Source organism: Moschus berezovskii, chromosome 11, assembly GCF_049115385.1.
Source record: "Moschus berezovskii isolate FMDL1 chromosome 11, NW_MosBer_1.0, whole genome shotgun sequence".
NCBI lineage: Eukaryota > Metazoa > Chordata > Mammalia > Artiodactyla > Moschidae > Moschus > Moschus berezovskii.
Window position 1 is genome coordinate 16,763,428 of NC_142470.1, and position 19,187 is coordinate 16,782,614.

The 19,187-nt window shown below is 42.9% G+C and overlaps 1 pseudogene; it reads right to left on the minus strand.

Annotated features, from left to right (window-relative positions):
* Positions 1-8,970: 8,970 nt before the first annotated feature.
* LOC129539810 (ras-related C3 botulinum toxin substrate 1 pseudogene) lies at positions 8,971-9,844 on the minus strand (annotated as a pseudogene).
* Between the last annotated feature and the right edge of the window lie 9,343 nt (positions 9,845-19,187).

Consider the following 19,187-nt stretch of genomic DNA (forward strand, 5'->3'; position numbering starts at 1 on the left):
CAAGAGCTTCTCAGTGTTACCTAGTGGGTGAGGCCCAGAAGAACCTTCCAGAATGATCTGCATTGTGTAGACCTGAGACCTGTGCAGTGTGGAAGCCCAGTTATACATTGGGGCCCAATAAAGACTCCATTTTACAGTCCCATCATCACCCCATGGAAGCCTGGCGTATAACTGGATCGGGTTTAAAGAGAGTATCTTCATGCACATTTCTTGCACAAACCACTAAATGAATCAAGACTTTCTTTCACTGCAGATGAGTAAGATTTTAGACTTGTGATGGGGGCACATAACTGCAATAACTGATTTTCTACGCCTGTAGCAAATACTTGTGGGGCACAGCTTCCCTAGGCTCAATGGTAAAGAATCTGCTGCAATGCAGGAGACTCGGGTTCAATCCCTGGGTTGGGAAGATGCCCTGGAGACAGGAATGGCTACCCACTCCAGTATTCTTGCAAGGAAAATTCCATGGACAGAGGAGCCAGGCAGGCTACAGTCCATAGGGTGACAAAGAGTTGGACATGACCTAGCAACTAACACTTCACAGTCTACCAAGAAATGACCACCTCAATTAAAGAGGGGTTCTGAGTTTTCGCAGGAGAGATTTACCATCTATACTCTGGGGAAGAGAGACTTGGATCTCACTGAAAAATTAAAATGATAATCATAGTAGAAAGTCAAGATGTTTGTTATTTCTAAATTCTGAATTAAACTGTCCCAGATGTGTCACGGTGTTTCTAAAATTTGGTTAAAGGAAATAATCCTTCTAAAGAGAAAAAAATATCCCCTTGGACCCCTCAGAAATGTATTCATGGGTCCCAGGAGTCCAGAGGCCTATTTAAAAAAAAATACATATATGCTCATATGAAATCAGTTTCATTACAGGAAAACATCTTCTCATTAAAAATTGTTACCACCAGAGAACACTTTTATCTTTACAACTGGCAAAACTTTTGTTAAGTTGCCATTAAGATGAAAAGAAGTATATTTTGACTCTCATACAAAGCACTGTTTCTTGAGTTTACATCTGCACATTCCAGGGAGACTGAACACCTGAATGTGAGAATCTTTGTTCTCACGCGTGGCAGTCACTCACAGAGTCCACACCGGAAGAGGCTTCTTGAGGCAGTGCCCCTGGGGTGTGTTCAGTCTTCATGAAGGAATGAGGTCAGGCCGGCTTTTATCTCTGGCCTTTCAGTCACTTCATATAGAAGATAAGCCAGTAGATGTGGTGTCTATGAAGACTCATTTGACTGGTGTCTCTATGTAATAACTAATATTTGTTCATTGTTCCATGGCTTATAAAGCACTTCTGCATGCATTCTGTTTAATCCTCATAGTAACTGGTGATTATAATCTCTGTTTTATTGGTGAAGAAAGCAAGGCTCAGAGAAGGTACACCACAGCACTGATAAGGGATGATGGCACCGTATCTTGTTTCTCTAGGGTCCTAAAACCCACCCCTTTCTCCTTCAGAGCAGAGCCTTGGGTCTAAGACTTCATCGGAGCCATGCCCTGTAAACTGGGGACAGAAGAAGTGGAGCAGAAAATGGATGTTTAGATTCTTCCCTGTGAATCCCCCAGATGCCTGGCTTGCTGTTACCATCCTGGTCTGGCCCATCCAATAGGAACCTGGAATGTTAGGTCCATGAATCAAGGCAAACTGGTAGTGGTCTAACAGGAGATGGCAAGAGTGAACGTCAACATTCTAGGAATCAGTGAACTAAAATGGACTGGAATGGGTGAATTTAACTCAGATGGCAGTCATATGTACTACTGTGGGCAAGAATCCCTGAGAAGGAATCGAGTAGCCATCATAGTCAACAAAACAGTCCAAAATGCAGTACTTGGATACAATCTCAAAAACAACAGAATGATCTCTGTTCGTTTCCAAGGCAAACCATTCAGTATCATGGTAAACCAAGTCTATGCCCCGACCAGTAATGCTGAAGAAGCCGAAGTTAATCGGTTCTACGAAGACATACAAGACCTTTTAGAATTAACACACAAAAAAGATGTCCTTTTCATTATAGGGGACTGGAATTCAAAAGCAGGAAGTCAAGAAACACCTGGAGTAACAGGCAAATTTGGCCTTGGAGTACAGAATGAAGCATTGCAAAGGCTAATAGAGTTTTGCCAAGAGAACGCACTGGTCATAGCAAACACCCTCTTCCAACAACACAAGAGAAGACTCTACACATGGACATCACCAGATGGCCAACACCAAAATCAGACTGATTATATTCTTTGCAGCCAAAGATGGAGAAGCTCTATACATTCAGCAAACACAAGACCGGGAGCTGACTGTGACTCAGATCACAAACTCCTGCTTGCCAAATTCAGACTTAAATTGAAGAAAGTAGGGAAAACACTAAACCATTCAGGTATGACCTCAATCAAATCCCTTAGGATTATACAGTGGAAGTGAGAAATAGATTTAAGGGACTAGATCTGATAGACAGAGTGCCTGATGAACGACATTCGTGACATTGTAACAGAGACAGGGATCAAGACCATCCCCAAGAAAAAGAAACGCAAAAGAGCAAAATGGCTGTCTGAGGAGACCTTACAAATAGCTGTGAAAAGAAGAGAAGTGAAAAGCAAAGGAGAAAAGGAAAGATATCCCCATTTGAATACAGAGTTCCAAAGAATAGCAAGGAGAGATAAGAAAGCCTTTCTCAGCAACCAATGCAAAGAAATAGGGGAAAACAATAGAATGGGAAGACTAGAGATCTTTTCAAGAAAATTAGAGATACCACGGGAACATTTCATGCAAAGATGGGCTCAATAAAGGACAGAAATGCTGTGGACATGAGAGAAGCAGATGATATTAAGAAGAGATGGCAAGAATACACAGAAGAACTGTACAAAAAAACATGGTCATGACCCAGATAATCACGATGGTGTGATCACTCACCTAGAGCCAGACATCTTGGAATGTGAAGTCAAGTGGGCCTTAGAAAGCATCACTATGAACAAAGCTAGTGGAGGTGATGGAATTTCAGTTGAGCTATTTCAAATCCTAAAATATGATGCTGTAAAAGTGTTGCTTTCAAAATGCCAGTAAATTTGGAAAACTCAGCAGTGGCCAAAGGACCTGAAAAGGTCAGTTTTCATTCAAATCCCAAAGAAAGGCAATGCCAAAGAATGCTCAAACTACCGCAAAATTGCACTCATCTCACACGCTAGTTAAGTCATGCTCAAAATTCTCCAACCCAGGCTTCAGCATTACGTGAACCATGAACTTCCAGATGTTCAAGCTGAATTTAGAAAAGGCAGAGGAACCAGAGATCATATTGCCAACATCCCCTGGATCGTGGAAAAAGCAAGAGCGTTCCAGAAAAAACATCTATTTCTGCTTTATTTACTATGCCAAAGCCTTTGACTGTGTGGATCACACTAAACTGTGGAAAATTCTTCAAGAGATGGGAATACCAGACCACCTGACCCGCCTCTTGAGAAACCTGTATGTAGGTCAGGAAGCAACAGTTAGAACTGGACAGGGAACAACAGACTGGTTCCAAATAGGAAAAGGCTGTATATTGTCATCTTGCTTATTTAACTTACATGCAGAGTACATCATGAGAAACGCTGGGCTGGATAAAACACAAGCTGGAATCAAGATTGCTTGGAGAAATATCAATAGCATCAGATATGCAGATGACACCACCCTCATGGCAGAAATTGAAGAACTGAAGAGCCTCTTGATGAAAGTGAAAGAGGAGAGTCAAAAAGTTGGCTTAAAGCTCAACATTCAGAAAACTAAGATCATGGCATCTGGTCCCATCACTTCATGGCAAATAGATGGAGGAACAGTGGAAACAGTGGCTGGCTTTAGTTTTGGGGTCTCCAAAGTCACTGCAGATGGTGAGTGTAGCCATAAAATTAAAAGATGCTTGCTTTTTGGAGGAAAAGGTATGACCAACCTAGACAGCATATTAAAAAGCAGAGACATTACTTTGCGAACAAAGGTCCATCTAGTCAAGGCTATGATTTTTCCAGTAGTCATGTATGGATGTGAGAGTTGGACTAGAAAGAAAGCTGAGCACTGAAGAACTGATGCTTTTGAACTGTGGTGTTGGAGAAGACTCTTGAGAGTCCCTTGGACTGCAAGGAGATCCAACCAGTCAATCCTAAAGGAAATCAGTCCTGAGTGTTCACTGGAAGGACTAACGGCGAAGCTGAAACTCCAATACTTTGGTCACCTAATGTGAAGAGTTGACTCATTTGAAAAGACCCTGATGGTGGGAAAGATTGAAGGCAGGAGGAGAAGGGGACAACAGAGGATGAGATGGTTTGACGGCATCACTGACTCAATGGCCATGAGTCTGGGTAAACTCCGGGAGTTGGTGATGGACCGGGAGGCCTGGCATGCTGCAGTCCATGGGGTCACAAAGAGTCGGACATGACTAAGCAACTGAAGTGAACTGAACTGGCCCATTCTACTTGCTAATCCAGTTGTCTTTAGGCCAAAAAGATTTTTCCAATCACAGTGCAAAACTCACAGGCTTTTCCATGCCTCTGCTCTTTTCATTCAGCATTTCCCCTCCCTCTTCCTTACTCTAATCTCTGCCTATTGTTACCCAGCTCCCCAGGTTGCCATCCTTGACCTTGACTCAGCTGGGCTGCGGAAACCTGAGCCTGGTACTGGAGATCCAGTTTCAGAGATGGAGGCTCATTTCTCCAGGGTGAGATTCCTTAGGATAGGGAGGACGAGGCTGAGTGCTGATGAAGCCACTCACATGAAACAGGCCCTCAATACCCTGCAGTAGGTGATTATAGAAACCTATTGAGGGGTAAGCTTCCGATCACATGAATATAGATTAGAAGAAGAAGGTACAGCAAAATCTGAGTTCTATCTGAACTGGCCTGTAAAACTTCACAGTGCAATCCTTCCTGGGGAATCTTATTTTCAACAATGTTTTTCTCACAGTACATTAAACCAATCAGACTTGCAAGGCTACGCCAAACATTGTCTTCTAAGGATTGAGTTTCCACCGGTATTGGATGGAGAAAAAAATAAATAAAAAAGAAGAATTGGTGATCCCAGAGTGGATACACTAAAGCTCCAGTGAGGTGACAGAACCTGGTTTTCATTTCAACTAAAATCCTGCTTAATAATAATAGTGCATGCGAGCTCTGTGTACAATGTTTAATGATGCTCTGAGAATCTTCCTGTAAAATACTGGCAAGAAATGTACACTCTTTTAAGGGAGCTGACAATCCCTTGAACTTTCTCTGCTATTAAATTATTGCTTAATAAGCAGTGAGGCTATTATCAACCCCGAATCTCTATAGTTTCAGCACCCTGGAAATCACAGTCAAGGAAAACCTTACAGAATGTTCTAGAGTGACAGCAGCAACCAAGAGGACTTTGGCTTCAATGCCGAAGTCCCAAGGCCAAGAAGGATGAATTTGTCCTCACGATATGTACAATTACTCTCTCGTGACCAAAATGCTCAAGTTTCTGCTCAGCTGTGTCTGTGGTGGTAAAAGAAGTGGTTAAGTCTCTGTTCCACAGTATATTGCTCCTGATATTGATTTTTAAGGAAAAAAAATCATTATTTTATGTATTCCATATGTTACACATTTCATCATCCTCTGCTTACAAAATACGATAATAGCCCTTTCTTCATCCTGACATTATTATGACTTGAGTCTCCTTTGGCCTGGTCAACTGGTGGCAATTCAGAGGGAAATGCAAACTATCCCTGTATATCTACTAGAATGGCTAAATAAAATTAATAATTAGTAGATTTTAAAAGACAAAACCTAAAACGCCAACAATGTCAAGTATTTGCAAAAGTATAGAACAACTTGAATTCTCATACATTACTAGTGGAATTTAAAAATGGTAGAGAAACCTTGGGAAATAGCTTGACAGTTTCATATAACATTTCATAGATGCTTGCCATATGACCTAATAATTTCCCCCTAAATAAAAAGATGTATAAGCAGAACTTGTATATAAATAATCATACCAGTTTTATTCATAATCACAAACAATTGGAAACAGGTTAAACATTCATCTGTAGCTGAATAGGTAAACAAGCTGCTGTATAATCATACAATACTTGTTGCTGTTGTTGTTTAGTCACTAAGTCATGTCAGACTATTATGCGATTCCATGGTCAGCAGTTCACCATGTTCCTCTGTCCATGGTATTTCCCAGGCATAAGTGCTAGATGGGTTTCTGTTTCCTTCTCCAGGGTATATTCCCAACCCAGGGATCAGCCTGTATCTCTTGCATTGACAGGCAGATTCTTTACCATTGAGCCACCAGGGAAGTGCTACAATACAGTACTATAAGAGGACTCCCCAGGTGATTCAGTGGCAAAGAATCCACCTGCCAATTCAGGAGACACTACTGCTCAGCAATAAAAAGAAGTTAATTATTAATGCCCATAACAACATGGATAAATATCAAAACTATTACATTTCATGAGGGGAAAAATAAATACAAAGTAATTCATTCTGTATGACTTCACTTACATGAAATTCTAAGAAAAGAGAAACTGCTGGAGACCAAAAGCATATCAATGATTGCCAGAGTCAAGGTAGGCAAAAGGGAATAAGATAACTTCCGGGTGATGAGTTATGTTGATGTGGCTCTTTCCTGAGCCAATGAGTCCCCTTTACACTGCTTCTTGGTTTTGTCCAAACTACTGGACGAAAATGACCCCTTGCTCTTGGGAATGCCCTTATGCATCTCTGTGGCCTAGGGCCCTGCTTAACTATCCACCAGCCGCAAAATCATAGGAAACTTCTCCCCTCCTCCCAGACCCCTCTCACACCTCCATCCTCTCCTCTGTGCAAGAGTGGCTTCAAGATTAACATCCACCTTTGATCAGCCAGAATAGAAAAGATCATCCGTTCAAGAGAAAATGAACCAGCAAGGTTATTTGCTCTACTTGCTGAATCAGACGATTTTAATGGTTTATGTCCCAAAGTCTAGACTGCTAGTCCTAACATAGACTCAACAGTGTGATCTACCAGTCATGTTTCTCTAGCGCAATATAAAATAAAAACATCTACACTCATCCAGTAAACAAATATGTGTTCTATAACGTCCATACCTGAAATGTGTGTCCAGAAATGCCCAAACACACAAACACAATCTTTCCCCAAAGCAGTAATATTCTCACACAGAAAAAGTTAACAAAGCCCAGGATAAAAGAATGTTAGGTAGAAGGAGAGAGAGATAAAAGACCCACAGAGCCATAGATCCTCCATGAGAAAATGCATTGAAAGTTTAAGCTTAGAAATTTAGCTGATCTTTCGGCTTCAGTGTGGTCATGAAGACAAGGTTACCTGAACAATCCAGGATATAAAGACATATGGACAGATGGATATAGATATAGTCACATACACATATTTAAGGGCTTCCTGTGGCTCACAGCAAAGAACCTGCCTGCAATGCAGGAGACCCAAGTTCAATCCCTGGGGTGGGAGAATCCCTGTGTTAGGAGGACCCCTGGAGAAGGGAATGGCAACCCACTCCAGTATTCTTGCCTGGAGAATTCCATTAACAGAGGAGCCTGGTGGGCTACAATCCATGGGGGTCACAAAGAGTTGGACATGACTGAGTATCTAACACTTTCACATACATATTTATAGATAGACAGGTGATAGATTATGATGATTATGGCAGATAGAGATACAGATAGATATAATATCAATATACAATTTTATTTTTTTTATTTTTTTATGAGTCAAGGATTTATTAAGTCATACATGCAAAACATACTGCTAATCGCGTTAGCAAAATATCAATGTAAAAACACTCCACAATTCTGCAACTGTCAATTTAAAAAATTTTGTTCTAGTGGTTGAAAGGTCCAAGCTCATATTCTTGCCAGGGGTGAGTTGTACAGAACTTCGTTAGCACGAGCACGGGGTTGGCGGAACCTCACAGACCCCAAGGAACATCATTAGGGCAAGGACAGGAAGCGTGTGCACGCAGTGAGGCAAGAGGGGTCATGTCGTTACTCACGGGCAGTGTCGGTCATCTGGCCAGTGACGCCGAGGCTTACAGTTGAGGAATATCTGAAGAATCTTAAAAACCGTAAAGCTGCAACACATGATCTTTTTACCTAGTTACTAGAGAACTAAGGAAAGCACTTATTAGCTTTGAATAAAGCAACATGAAAACAGGAGTGCACTTTTACTAAGCTACAAAAAAATTTTCTAATGCATATTCAGAAAGATTTTATAATACAAGGAGGCATATTGCTCATTAAGAATGGGTTCTATAAGAAAAGCACTTTACTAAGTTAGCAACTATGAGGATGACCAGGTCAAAGATGGATTAAATGCCCAATTTCAGAAGGGCAGGTTTAAGGAAAAGGAAAAGCTTAAGAAAACACTGATAATACCGACTTTCTTCATCTACCGCATTTGACAGAAATTAACCTTTTAAAACTTTTACCTGTGATGGTTTTAATGATTACGTGTACAATGTAGTGTAAATTAATCTCCACATTTTGTCAAAATACTGTCTCCATCCTTTGATCACAAGTGTTTCACACACTCCACCCCAGGGCACCCACGGACAGAGCAGAACACTTCATCGCAGAGAGCACGGGGTCAGAGTTCTGTTAAGAATCTCACAGAAGCTAAACACTAGCTCGTTTTAAAAAATCTCACTACATAATCAAAAAGACTGATCCAAAGAGTGAGCTGTTCGCTCGTGCGCTCTGACGTACAGTACAGTGTTAGGGAGTGAGCGTGGGCTGCTGCCGTGACTGGTTACATGCAGCGTTTCAGGAAGGAGGCTGTACGTGCTCTTCTCGCCTGAAACTCCTCAGCAAGGGTCTGCACCTCCTGCCTCCAAAGCTACAGTCTCTTCCAGACAAAGGTCTTTCCGCAGCTTAGCACTTAGTGTTCTTAGCCCAACAATGCAACTTAGTTCACAAGGTATTTTGGCAACTCTGAGCAAGAATAGGGGCTTTGAAAAATAAGGCTTTAAGGAAGTTTGTCATTTTAGGGCTGAACTTTAATAGAATGTGAAAGTTTGAACTCTTACACTTTAAACAAACAAAACCTAGAAATTACTGATTGGTTCAAAACGGTTTTATGGAAAAACTAATCTGTAACAAAAACTTGGCATTGAGTGCGAAGGCTCCACCGTTTGAGCAAAGCATACAAAGGGTCCTAGGGGTGGACGGTTGGAGGGGCGGGCGTTCACAAGAGCAGGCACTTTCTCTTCCTCTTCTTGACGGGGGGCGGGCAGAGAACCGCCCGGATAGCCTCATCAAACACTGTCTTGAGGCCTCGCTGCGTGAGCGCCGAGCACTCCAGGTATTTGACAGCACCGATCTCCTTGGCCATGGCCAAGCCCTGCGGGTAGGTGATGGGCGTCAGCTTCTTCTCCTTCAGCTTCTCGATCGTATCCTTATCGTCCCTCAGGTCAAGTTTCGTCCCGACCAGGATGATGGGTGTGTTGGGACAGTGGTGTCGCACTTCTGGGTACCACTTTGAGCGGACATTTTCAAATGATGCAGGACTCACAAGAGAAAAGCAAATTAAGAAGACATCTGTCTGCAGGTAGGACAGGGGGCGTAATCGGTCATAATCTTCTTGTCCGGCTGTGTCCCACAAGCCCAGATTCACGGGTTTTCCATCCACCATGACATTGGTAGAGTAGTTGTCAAAGACAGTGGGGATATATTCTCCAGGAAATGCATTGGTAGTGTAACTGATCAGGAGGCAAGTCTTACCCACAGCTCCGTCTCCCACCACCACACACTTGATGGCCTGCATCTGGGCCGCTCGCTGGGCCGCGGCGGCGGCGGCCGGGCGCTGAGGAGAAAGGCGGCAAGCTCGGGGGCAGGCGGGCGGGCGGGCGCAGGGAGCCGGGGCCGCGGTCCACGCCGCCTCGCCCTCCGCCGACGGAACGCCGGAGCCCAGCAGCAGCCACCACCCAAAGCTGGGGGAAACTAAAATTTTAAATTATTGTAAAGATTTCATGACTCCCCACAAAATGTCTACTGACTCTCAAGAGTAAATTCCTCTTTAAGGAACACAGTTACAGGGACTCACTTTAATCCTGAGAAAAGAAGATCCGTCTCAAATTCCATTAAAATGAAGCAATCGGACATTTCCAACACAGAGGGCAATATAAAATACATACTGGCCTCTTCATGACAAAGTTAAACATGTCTAAGTTGAGAAGTTGGACATCATGCAGAATTTTAAAATAGTCAGAAATAAGTAGTATCTCAGATAGAACGTTATGTTTTGTTTTGTTTTTTTTTCTTTCCCTCTTGGCAAAGGAAACAGGACTTGGAAGAAAACTGACATAAACAGCTCACCTACTAAATGTCAGGCACTTTCTATGTACATTATCTATTTTACCATATTCAAATTTAATTTAGCAACCAAGAGTCAGCAACCAGAAACCAAGAGGGGTATTTCAAGTCATCTGACCCTGTAACAGTAGATACAGCTGGAAGTTAAAAATCTCGTGTGAAGATGCAAACCATCCAATTCTCAGAGTTTCCATATTCTCAGAAAGATTTCTTGTTTGTGTGATATTTTTCACTAAGGTCTGTTTTGCCCACCAGCCTGTGAGCTCCATTAGGGTCCTGTCATATCTGGATTTCACTCACCTGGACCCCCAGTTCCTAGCATGTGGACTTCCCTCTCCTAAAGACTCAATAAATCATTTGTAAATACCTGAATGAACAAATTGCTGATTTTCCCCAGATTGCGTATATTCACAGGACACACTGATTTTCTCAGTTTAAGGAAACCATCCTTAAACACTTCTTAGTGGAAACAGAAGACAAAATATTAATGACAACACCTGAAAACTCAACTATTGAGCTATGAAGATGACCCAAAAATAGACTCCTCTGATAACAGCTTCATCTGATGAGTGTTAGGCTCTGTGAAGCTTCCCTCTCATACAAAGTAACAAGTTCACCATCACCAGTTCACATTCGTAGCTGAATTTCAGTGGAACAAAATCTGACAGTCGGTCATGGTTGAATCCCAGTCCTGGTTATATAATATCTCCCAGGAAAGTGAATGTCTTCCAGATTACCCTAAATGCCAAAGCTGGAGCTGTGAACATAATTATGGCTGACAATTTTTGCTCACCTGCTTGACAGATAGCTAGCAAGAAGTAATTGTCTCATTCAGAAAACAATGCAATTTTTAGAAGAGATGAAGTTTGAAACGGCTTACAGTATTAAAAGCCAAAATGACAGTACCATTTCTGTCCCATTCCTGCTAGCCTGTAGAGGCTGAAAAGAGGTTGCAGACTCTCTTTCTCTACCCCTGCCACCCAACCCCACAGGACAGAGGCTCTACCCCAGCTGCAAAAAGCTGCGGCTCCAATAGCCAATGATCCAGTTCCTCCTGAGGTGGAGGGCACACAGCAGGAGCAGAGGGTCAAGGAGATCACAGATGACCCCTACCACCTGGAGATCAGCTCAGAGATGGGATGTCCGCCTAAAAGAACCTGCCCACTGTCCCAGCCCCTAACTCTGGAGGAGTGTCTCAGACACTTTGTTCAGGGGAAGAGAGAGAGAGGCCAACGCAACGGGAAGATCAGAGATGAGTGTGAGTGTGAAATAGCTCAGTTGTGTCCAACTCTTTGCAACCCCACGGACTATAGCCCACCATGCTCCTCCATCCATGGAATTTTCCAGGCAAGAGTACTGGAGTGGGGTGCCATTTCCTCAGAAGCTCGCTCCAAATAAATTGCCTTGATTCAAGACAGAATGTAGCGAGATTCAAGTCTAACAACTTTCTCAAAAGCAGTGGAGATTTTGGTGGTAAGCAATTAAGAAGCCAGTCACCCCATGACAGCAAACTAAACTGTAGTCCAGTGAGTTGGCCAGCAAGAACCAGCCAAGGAGAGAGTGAGGTAGCGTGGACAGGGCAAACCCCAAGGACTGGCCTCAGCAGGAAGCCTATAAAGGCTTTCCAGGTAGCACTAGTGGTAAAAAAAAAAAAAAAAAAAAAACCTTCCTGTCAATGCAGGAGACATAAGAGATGTGGGTTTGATCCCTTGGTCAGGAAAATCCCCTGGAGGAGGGCATGGCAACCCACTCCAGTATTCTTGCCTGGAGAATCTCATGGACAGAGAGAAGGGTGGACTGTGGTCCACGGGGTCACAAAGAGTCAGACACGACTAAAGTGACTGCACTCTTACGTGTACCAATTTATCATGTTAGAGACACCTGTTCTTTACTCTTTACCTTCTTCCTTATAATACACATTTGAGATCATTTTAAACTTGTGCCCCAAATGCTGCATCCTGATTTTAACATTATTTGATTTCTGATAGCCATTTTTACTGCTTTTATCCTGAAGTTATACTTAACTCAGTGTCCAACACTTTCACTAATCTATCATGCATGCCATATTGTTCCAACAGAAAATTGAGATTCATTGTTTGACAAGTATGAATTAGGTTAGGAGGATTATACAGGATTGGAAATGAAGATTGTTCTATAAACCCTGAAATGTAGATTCGCCACAAGTATTAAAATAATAATAAATTTACCTTTGGTAGGCATTCTTTATTAATCACCTTCATCCTTAGAATTACTTGATAATATATCATGCCCATTTGCATTTGAGGGCACCAAGGCTCAGTGTGTAACGTTACTTCCCCAAGCCATACATCTTGTGATTAAGGATTCAATTCATTCTGTACACTTTAAAATCCTTTGCACTTTTCAACCTGCTAATCTCATAACAAACCTTTGCCTAGAACACCATTTTTGGCTTCTTCATGATTACCAAGGGCTTCTCTGGTGGCTGGGATGGTAAAGAATCTGCCTGCAACGCAGGAGACCCAGATTGATCCCTGGGTTGGGAAGACCCCCTGAAGAAGGAAATGACTACCCACTCTAGTAGTCTTGCCTGGAGAATCCCATGACTAGAGGAACCTGGCAGGTCCAACAGAGAGTCAGACATGACTGAGTAACACTTTCACTTCTATTTTTCATGATTCTTGAACCGTTTCCTTAAAACTCTTGGTATTGTCCCGACAGTCTTTGTAGGACAAGGGTGCTGCCAGCCTCTGATAAGACTGCTAGGTCCTCAGTCATCCTCTCGGGTGCCCCATTGGTGTGACCCGTGTCCTCATTTCCATTCCTGATCTGCCTCTAATTTGAAATTCCAACAGACTGTAAATCCCAACGATGGTCTCGCTTCTGGCACCCAGCCCCTCCATGGAGCTTAATGAATTATGATAATAGCTAACACACGACAGAGCAACTTAAAGAAAGGATTACATTTAAATATTTACGGTATAATGCCAACATCCTGAGTATATCAAATATGGCTTAGACATAAGAAAATGTGTTTGGCAGTATCACTGAACACAGTACTTTAAAAACCCAACATCTGGGATGAATATGTTTAACGTCAGTATCACGATGAGAGGGTGATTACGTCACATCGATGAGAGTGAGAGACCAAAAACAGTAGTGCAATTTTACGGAATCTTTTTTTTTAACGAATAGAACCTTGGGTATCATCTACTTTGTTTTATTTTACTTTTTTTAATTAAAGAATAGTTTATTTACAATCTTGTGTTAGTGTCTGGTGAACAGCAAAATGAATTATCCTATAGGAAATCAGTCCTGGATATTCATTGGAAGGACTGATGCTGAAGCTGAAACTCCAATACACTGGCCACCTGATGCGAAGAGCTGACTCACTGGAAGAGACCCTGATGTTGGGAAAGATTGAAGGCAGGAAGAGAAGGGGACGACAGAGGATGAGATGGTTGGATGGCATCACCGACTCAATGGGCACGAGTCTGAGTAAGCTCTGGGAATTGGTGATGGACAGGGAAGCCTGGCGTGCTGCAGTCCACGGGGTCGCAAAGAGTGGGACACGACTGAGTAACTGAACTGAACTGAACTGATATATACATACACACGCATATATATGCATATATATTTTTTCTCAGATTCTTTTCCATTATAGGTTATTACACAATATTGAATGTAGTTTCTTGTATTGACAGGAGCCCAAGCTGGCCTTGGGAAGCCTGCTCAGGAATAAAGTCCACGCTCTAATTCTGCTCTCTCGCCAAGCCACATAGACCACTAACTGGCTGCCTCACGATGATGACAGTTTAATCCTCCTCTGTGCATTTCTCCCTTTCTTTTCTTTTCCTGCTTCCAAACCCCAGTTCTGTCTCCTGTTTGCATCAGCCAAGAGAGAGCCCCGAACCGGCCCAAGAGCAAGCACAGTGGTCCTGGGCACAGCCCACGTCAGCTGGGCTGCGATAGCGAGCAAAGCCCTGTGCCTGCAGTCTCCTCAGAGCAAGAGGCCCAGAGGCTGGGAGTCCACCCGCGGGACTGGGAAAGCAGTGGACGGCTCGGGTTTACCTGTCCTGCACATCTTAACGCCTGGAAGTTATTCCCCTAAGAAATGTCTCTTCTCTGTTTAGGAAAATCAGGACAGGTGTCTAGGAAATTTACATGCATCAGTCCCTCAGGTAATGGCCCTCCCTTTAGCCAGACAGATCAATTCCATCCATCAACTCAAGCAAAATTACTGGATTTTTGACTGAATATGGCTTATTCGATCTGTATGGCATAAAGACAGGGAGGCAGTCCGTGGGGTCTCAAAGAATCAGACACAACTTGGCAACTGAACAACAACATGGCATAAAGAAAGGATTTCTCAGCTATCGGCACATGGCCAGTTGGTTCACATGCTTAAATATCGCAGGGGTTTAGAACTGGAAGATTCTTACTACCTCATGTGGAGATAAGAAAACCGACATTGAAAGAAGTCAACTGAGTCATGTGGTAGGACCTAGCCTGTGCACTGAGTGTTGGCAAAACATGTTAGAACCAGAACCCGCTGCAGGTTTATCTGCTTCCATTCTAAAGGAGACCAGTCCCGGGTGTTCACTGGAGGGACTGATGCTGAAGCTGAAACTCCAATACTCTGGCCACCTCATGCGATGAGTTGACTCACTGGAAAAGACTCTGATGCTAGGAGGGATTGGGGGCCGGAGGAGAAGGGGACGACAGAGAATGAGATGGCTGGATGGCATCACCGACTCGATGGACATGAGTTTGAGTGAACTCCGGGAGTTGGTGATGGACAGGGAGGCCTGGTGTGCTGTGGTTCATGGGGTCGCAAAGAGTCGGACATGACTGAGCGACTGAACTGAACTGAACTGAACTGATATGGCATGCAGTTTATCTAGCTGGCCGGACATTTTAATCCCTGGCTTTTTAAGTCCCTGGGTTGCATGCAGCAGGGCTGGGAGGGGAGCCTGACCTGGTGGAGGTGGAGGAAAAGTTAAAAGCCATCCTTGTTTCTGTCAGCAGCTCTCTCTGTCTTTACCAAGTGCTCTCAGGAGGTGAAATGCAAGTCGTATCAGTTTATACCCCTGAGAAGCTGGAAACACTAAAGTCTTAAATTTAGACAAGAAAAAGGAAAACGAATGATCATCAAAAGATGCACACTTATGGTCAGTTAAAGCAACAAAAGTGCTGCTGAGAGACTAAAGCAAGACTTAGGGATCTTCTTTTCAGAGAGTTGTCATGTTGCAAGGAATCTGAGAGACAATGATATCCAGTCTTGGAGATAAGGTCACTTTCTCACAAGTACTTTTAAGTAAATGCACACACATACACTGATAAACACATATGTACATACATGTAGTTCATTCAAAAACCATGGTATTTATTTTTCTTTTGTCCTATTTTCTGCTAAAGGCCACTCTGCATTCACATTTAGAATTGGCTTCAGCTTCAACTCAGCGTAATGAAGCCCAATATATTGGCTGCAAAGTGATTAAACAAGAACCTTATGAATACACATTCAAGGAGACTCTTTAGCAGTACTAGGTAGACAGTACCCGCTTGCTTGCCAATCTAGAAATCTAATTCTTAGTTCATTCCTCAATCACGAGGTAACTTTTCAGAGCCCAACCAGAAAGCATGAAATTGAAACTTCCTAAAGGCAGGAAGAGGTCAAAATCATGAAGGAGGCACAGGGATTCTAGTGGAAGTAGACCTAGCAGTTGCAAAGCTGCAGGAAGATAAAGAAGTTTATTTTAGGATAATAAATACCTACAGGCTGGCATCTTGTAAGCAATTTCTTTTTTAAAAAAATTTGCAGGTTGTTGAATATAAATGTTACGCTGAAACGCATTCTAATGTAATTAATATTTCAACTAAAGATAACTGGTGAGGTCAAACTTGAGGCAGTTTTTTGTTTATCTTTTTTTTTTAATTTTAAGATAAAATAAACTTTCACTTAATTGCTTCCTTCTGTTTTGCTCTGTTTTGTTGTGGTTTTCCTTTACACCAGCAGAAACAAGAAACATCCGACATGAAGCAGAACTTTTTGAAGTATGACCCCACTTTTTTGAAGTGTCTGCCTTCCATCCCTACCCCCACCCTGTGCCACAATGGCAAGCAGACCCTTTCCCAGTGCCCTAAATTCTAGGATTCTGACTCCGGAGAAAGGTGCAACAGGCCCTCAGATCTACCAATATTCTGTTTTAGTAAAATGCTGGAGAGTTTCCGAGGACAAGGTTTAAAAATTGCCCCAGGAGCAAAGAACTTTCTAAACCAAAGAGGCCTGAGATCCTACCCCTTTTCTGTAACGTTAGTATTGTTAGACTGTCTCTGATGGACTGAAGTTTCTTCAGATAAATTGGTCAGTGACGGACACCAGGGGCCAACTCACCCTACAGTGAGTCTCCACGGGCTCCCAGAGTCACCACCAAGGGTGGGAATCAGGTTCGGGACGCCTCACAGGACCAATGGTGGAACCACAGACTAACCCTCCTCACACCACTAACCAAGGCCCTGAAGCCGGGGATTATGACTTGGGGGGTGTGGATGTCTCAGGGACATTCAAAACAGCAGCCTAAGAGGGCCTAATACACACTTGGGGAAGAGAGACATTCTCCTCCCCAAGAAAACCTCCCAAGAGTGATGCCCATCAGGTTCTATAATGCATCCTGCTGGGAGCACAGAATCTTAAGGCTTCCTGCTCACCCGAGTCAAGGGGGAGCCTACCTGAGCTTCAGCAGTCCTCCCACAAGGACCGCCCAAGTGCTCAGCTCCACTGAGTGCAGCAGCCACGGGATGGAGAATAGCCTGGAGCCCTCCTGAGGACGATAGGATTTCAGAATCCTCAGTAGTCCTTTGGGTTTTTATTTTTCTCTTTGAGGTGTTAGTACCTACCCCTGAATTTCTGGATTGAATCTAAACTTGTCCTTTCCACAGGAAGGAGAACTCTCTGGAAAAGAGAAAAATCGTCTCTCCATCTGCAGATTACAGACTGAGTTGTCATTTGGAGGCTAAGAGTTACCCAAATTTGTACACTAAATCAATGAATGGCAGCTACACGAAACAAGAGGAGAAGGGGTTGGCAGAGGATGAGACAGTTGGATGGTTTCGACTCAGTGGGCTTGAATTTGGGCAAACATCAGGAGATGGTGAAGGACAAGGAAACCTGGTGTGCTGCAATCCATGGGGTCACAAAGAGTCGGACACAACTGAGCAATTGAACAATTACAGCATAAAGCTTATCATTCTGGAAAGTGAGTTCAGCCTTTCTTGGCTATATTTTTTTTGGCAAGGTTGTGTTCCTAAATGTCAGCTTTAAAGATTCCACTATCCATACAACTTGAGGCAGATATCTGGATTGTATGGATCCTGTGTCACTGCTGTAATTCAGATTCTATATAGTTTTATCTGCATCTGAGCTCCCTCCTTTATAAGATGTGAAGTCTTCTTCCTTTGCATACTTCATACAATACCCACTTAGAAACACTCCACAAAAACAATACCAAGCTTCCAATGGAATGTTAACAAAACAAAAATAAAGTAAGACCAAAAACTGAATGCTGTGAAAATCCTGTTTGCTTAAATAAGGGCTAAATGAAAGTGTTTTTCTGAAATCTGCATTTTAAATATAAACAGATCTGCAAAACTCCCCTCTGAGATTCTTCCACTGTATCAACACATACTCAAAGCTTAACGTTTACTTTTTGAAAAATCAGCCCCAAGAATAGCACATTGTGCCTCAAAAGAATACTTTAAGACGTTGTCTCCTTGGGCTTAAAATTCTACTCTTAAGAGACTAAAGTGAAAGATAATGAAGGTAAGATGGCAGTCAGCCTTCCAAAACAGTGTTGAATCCAATTATTAGTTTTCTTAAAGAGTTTACATTCATACTTGAGGTCAATTTAGAATGGAGACTAGCAAATTCTAAACAGAGCTTGAGGTTTCAAAAAGTAACATTACAAGTTGAATTTATTTTTATTCTTTGTTGCTTTATATTTTATACATCTTTCTGTAGATGAGTTTAGGGTGATTTTCACCGACTAAAACACTCATGCTCTAATATAAAGTAGCCTTCTTTCTACTCTTCCACATCCTAGATCAACAGGCTCTCTCAACAGAGGTTGAGAATTCATTCAAGTGGTTGTGCCTGCATAGAGCATCTACCTTGTCTCAGAGACCAGGAGGGTAGAAAGGTAACAGAAACTTCATTCCCAACATCAAACTGCTCATAAATTTGTGGGTGAGGTGTAATATACATAAAAATAAGACATGACGAAATGGACAAAATATAGGCAATATTTGCGGGAAATAAGGTCAGAGAGAAGCTCATTTGGGCAGGGCTGGGAGGGATGGGGATGGTATTATCATGAATAATTGAGAATAGCCAGAATCAGTCTTGGGCTTCCCAGATGGCACAGTGGCAAAGAATTTCCCTGCTAATGTAGGAGATGCAGGAGACACAGGTTCGATCCTTAGATTGTGAAGATCCCCTGGAGAAGGAAGTGGCTTCCCACTCCAGCATTCTTTCCTGGAAAATTCCATGGACAAAGAAGCCTAAAAGGCTAGAGTTCATGGGGTCGCAGAGAGTCAGACCCGACTCAGCACATACCAGCTGGGTCAGCCTTAGGAGGTCATCCTCAAAATCAGCTTTAATTCCCCTGTGTGGACAGGTGGAAGGTGGTGGGCAGAGCATGAAGGGGGAAGCCTCTGGCCTGTGTGTGGCAATGGGACCACGGAAGGAAAGGCCAGCTGCAAGGAGACCCAGGGAGAAATTAGAGTGACCCCTGGATTCTCAGCTTTCACACCCCAGCCACTCCTTTGATTCTCATAGTAGAACCAGCCACAAAGACTGAGACTCTAAAGGAGTGAGACGTCTCGGGGCCAGTGTCCACGGCC